The sequence below is a fragment of the Dipodomys ordii genome, unplaced genomic scaffold (genome assembly GCF_000151885.1).
Source record: "Dipodomys ordii isolate 6190 unplaced genomic scaffold, Dord_2.0 Scaffold58, whole genome shotgun sequence".
Lineage (NCBI taxonomy): Eukaryota > Metazoa > Chordata > Mammalia > Rodentia > Heteromyidae > Dipodomys > Dipodomys ordii.
In genome coordinates this window covers 523,564-528,340 of record NW_012267274.1, presented here as the reverse complement: position 1 = coordinate 528,340, position 4,777 = coordinate 523,564, and positions in this window count along the sequence as shown.

Sequence of the window (4,777 nt, the reverse complement as noted above, 5' to 3'; positions counted from 1 at the left end):
GAGCCACAGCGTCGCTTCCAGTTTTCTAGTGTTTTATTGGAGATAAGAGTCTCATGGACTTTCCTAACAAGGATGGCTTTGAACTGTGATCCTCAGATCTCAGCCTCTGAGTAGCTAGGGTTACAGGTGTGAGCCACTGGCGTCCAGCAGTAAAGACATTTTTAAACTACTTAAAGACATTTTTTTAAAGTAAAATAACAGTACTAGAAAAAGTCCAAATGACAAGTTATAAATTGAAGTATTATTAACTGTGCCTGGCACTTGATGTGAAGTGGACAGTGATGACGCTGACCACACAAAAATTAGACAAAGAAGAATCAGCCCTGAAAACAACTTGCGACCCTATGTGAAAATAACTAAAGCAAAAAGGGCTAGAGGTGTGACTCAAATAGTAGAGAGGCCTTGAGTTCAAACCCCAGTACTGCTAAAAATAAACATTTAGACACATCCAAAGAGGAGAGATTTTAGCAACATTAAAAGATGGGTGACAGATGTGGGTGGGAGGCTGCTAAAGGTTAAGGAAGAGTTCATAGGAAAGACAGCAGCCACCCCAGCAGGAGACACCAGCAAAGATGATAAGCTTGCATATGCAAAGGAAAGAAAAGACAAACAAAAAGCTACTACCCGAAACATTAACATAAAAGAGTATTACTCTCTTCAGTAATCAAAGAAAGTCAAATGTTGATGTCATCTTGTTATTTCTTAGATTGTTGAGAGAAAAGAAAAGAAAAGATGGCAGGAAAGTGGACCAGAGAGGTGGAGAAAGGGAGGGAGGGAAACTGCTAACAACTGAAGTTGGTGGGTGAGCACTGGGGCAGAAATGTCATGTAATCCTGCAGCAAGTGAAAACTGGCCTTGGCTTTCCCAGCCAGGTCTCCCTTCTCCAGTGTTTACGGTCGGGCTCTCTGCCAGCCTGTGTGTCTAATCACCCCACGACGGCAGGGGTCATCCAGGAGAGCTCACAGAGCCTCCTCCCCATCTCAGGGTGCCAGCCTGCTGTGTCTCCGACTTTATGTGGACACTCTTTGGCTGAGCTCTGGCATTCCTAGAAATCCCACGGTAACAATGCCAAGTGCACGAGGATGAACCACAAAGGTATTCGTGGACAGACACATGACAGTATATTAAAATTGAAAATACCTCAGTGTCCTTCAGTAGTAAATTAAGTCAACAGGGAAGTTAAATCCACACAGAGGACCTGTCCGCTCTGGATGTTCAACTGAAGCACAGGAGGCCCAGGAGGAGGCTGCTCTGGGAGCCAGGGGCTCATGCCTCTATCCCAGCCACTCAGGGAGGAGGATGAGCTCTGTGGATCACTGTTCTACGCTAGCCTGGGCAGCCACCTCAAATTAACCAGGGAAAACACTGCAAGTGTGGCTCAAGGGGTGGAGTGCCACCGTGAGCACCAGATCCTGAGTTCAAATTCTGGTACCAGCACCAAAAAGAAAGAAAGAAAAAGAGAAAAGAAAAGAAGAAAGAATTAGATGCTGGAGCTCTAACCCATATCAACTCCTCCCCCAAAGTTCAAGGGCAATTTCCTAAGGAAGGGGCCCAGGCATTTTGAAATGGTACCCGTTGTATCTAATACCCAGCCCAAGTGAACTGCTTATATAAATTTAGCCAACAATCGATGCTTTAGACTTGTATGATATTGATGACAGATTGCTAAGTAAAAAAGCAGGTTACAAGAAAATGGTATACAGAACACAGTCCCATTTCTGTGAAAAAGAAAGGGGAAAATGTATTTCTGTGGCTGTGCATGTGAGTATATCACTAGGTCCCCTAGAAGGCTGGGGAGATGCACACCAGACAGATGTTTGCTTACGAGACCTCACAGGACAGATATCTTGGCATAAAGTGTAGAATGTTTTCAAATTTATACATTGTGGTGCTTTTTGTACTTGGACAACAAAGCATTCTTACATTGATTTAAAAAGCAGTGATGACTAAGTGGACTGGGGAGTTAAGGAGAGACTTCCCAGAAGAGGTGAGAATGGCAAAGAAACACATGAGGAAATGCTCATCGTCCCTGGCCATAAGGGAAATGCAATCCAAAACAACTCTGAGATTCCATCTCACCCCAGCTGGATCGGTCAGCATTGTGAATTCAAGCAACAAATGCCGGTGGGGATGTGGGGGAAAGGAACCCTACGGCACTGTTGGTAACGTAACCTAGCACAACCACTTTGGACAAGGGGCTGGAGGTTCCCCAAAAACGAAACATAGACCTTCCCTACAACCCAGCCATAGTACTCCTGGGCATCTACCTTGACCATCAGTAGTCAGGAGATAACAAGGACACCTGCACCTCCATGTTCACTGCTGCACTATTCACAATAGCCAGGATACAGAAACACCCCAGATGCCCCACAATAGATGAGTGGATCCAAAAATGTAGTACCTATACTCAGAATTTTACACAGCCATTAGATAGATAACATAATGCCATTTGCAGGAAAATGGATAGAACTAGAACAAATCATGTTAAGTGAGGTAAGCCAAGCGCAGAGGGACAAACAGCACATGTTCTCTCTGAGATGCAGAAATCAGATCTAAAATGCACTAGGATATAATAAATTATACAGGATTCTAGATACTCACCCAGTGAGACCAAAAGGGGGATACTCTTAGGAGAGAAACACAAAGGCACAAAGCCTATGTACCTCATGGTAACATAAAATTATATACATATATATATACATATATATATATATATATGTATTCCTAGATAGGGAAACAAGAGACCTTCTTTTTATCTTTTATATTTCTATTTTTGATGATTCTGTATTCTTCACCTTACGTATAATGCATTCAAGTGTACGTCTTCAGGAGGGTGGGAAGAGGGCACACTCAGGGGCAGCGCTCACTGGACTGGTGAAAGTGAGCTATACTACTCGTGGAGACGGGAGGGAGGGATGGAGAGCGTGGGGGAGCAGAAGACACTGCACGAAAGGAAACGTGCTCGCGACCTGACTCGTGTAACTGTAATCCCTCTGCACGCCACCTCTATACTAACAACAAAGTCAATTAATTTAGAATAAAAGCAACAACGAGCACTGGAGGCCCCGTCCCACTCTGGGACTGCACCCTGCAGACTTCCCAGTGATCTTCCGAGATGTCTTCCATGAAGACGGAGAGCCACGGCCCAGAGACAGGCCAACACCCCACCTGGCATCTCCCAACTGCCAGTGGGAAGAGCCCACGACCACCAGCATCACCAGACACCAAGGCGGCAAGAAATGAGGAGTCCTCCAACTGCGGACAGCTCTGGCCAGACACAACCCACAGCAAGTTTACCCCCTGGACACGAACCCCCCGTGGCAGTCAGAGAAAAGGGTAGAGGATACAAGGGTCAAGAAGCTCTTGGTACGAGGAAGAAGTGCAGAGAGCCCCACCTATGCACAACCTCTGCTGAGGGAGCCACACGGCTGATTCCACGGACCAACAGGACAGGGGACCCTGAAGGCCTTTCGTGGCATAACTATATATACTTTTTCAGTTGAAATTTACCTGGTACTTTGTTAAATTGCTCTCCTCTTTTCCCCTCTTTTCTCTGCACACCAAACTTGATACATTAATTAGGTGTTTTAATCTAAAAAATTCACCAGAGGTCTCACATTACCATGGCAACTGTGCAGTTCCAGCACACGCACGGCACCAGCGTGGCATGTCTGTCTTTGTGGGCCTCCTGGCAGTGGGAAGTAATGGGGAGATACTTCTCCAGTCTGAACCAGAGGGCCCTGGGGCCTCACTCCCTTCACGCCTGCACCCTCCCCATCTCAGTGAGTGCCAGGGCCTCACACTCACCACCGAAGGCCGCACACGCTCCCCTGTGGTGACTGTCAAACCGTCTGTGCGTTCTCAGCTGCTGGCCCTCCTCAAGTCCTAGTGACGCTGGTGAGGCGCAGAGACAGTCACACAGCGCTGACATCCGTTAATCCCCTCACCGGAGCCCAGAGCAGCTGGTTCCTCTCCAGGCCTACGAGAGGCAAGGAAGGAGGTGGGGAGGCACGGAGTGACTCCTGGATCCAGCCATGAGCACCGCAAACACTCGGGACCCTTTCGCCTTTCCAACCATCCTTGAGTTCCTAGACTCGGCCCGTTGAACAAGGGGACAAACCTCTGTCAGGCCGGGGACCGCAGCCCCTTCACCGCCTGTTTCCACCCTGTGGGTCAGGGCCGGTGGCAAGGCGCCTGGCTGGCACCCCCAAGCCATCAGCTTGTCTCACAGCCTTTGCTCATGCCCTGGGGAAACCCCAGCAAATCTGCCTACTGGTCAACTCCTGATTGTTCACTCTGGGCTTCTTGGGCTTTGCCTATTGATGTTCACAACAAAATCACCACACAGCCACCACAGCCAGTCACGCTGTCCCCCAGTTCAGCACACCACGACGATGGGCCACCCCAGAAGGAACCGGACCTAACCCCGCCCTGTACCCAGGCTCCCGGGAGCCCCAGAAGCCCCTGGCCCAGCGCCATGGCTGTCTGTGGGGGCCACAACGGCACAGCCCAGGCCTCCTAGCCCCGGCCCGACGGTTCCTATGTTATTGACGGTTCCTATGGTGCTTAAGCTATTCACTGGAATAAACGGAACATCCAAAGACCCCTCGCCTCTCCGCCGGCTGCCTATGTCAACCACTGCAGGAAAAGGTCAAAAGCCCGGCCAGTGTGTCATCGTGGGACCACCGGGCCGACCCGCGAGCCGTCTGCAGGGGCCCGAGGGCCCTGCCACGGCCGGCCCCTTCTGCCGGGCGGGGCCCGCCGCCCGTCAGCGTCA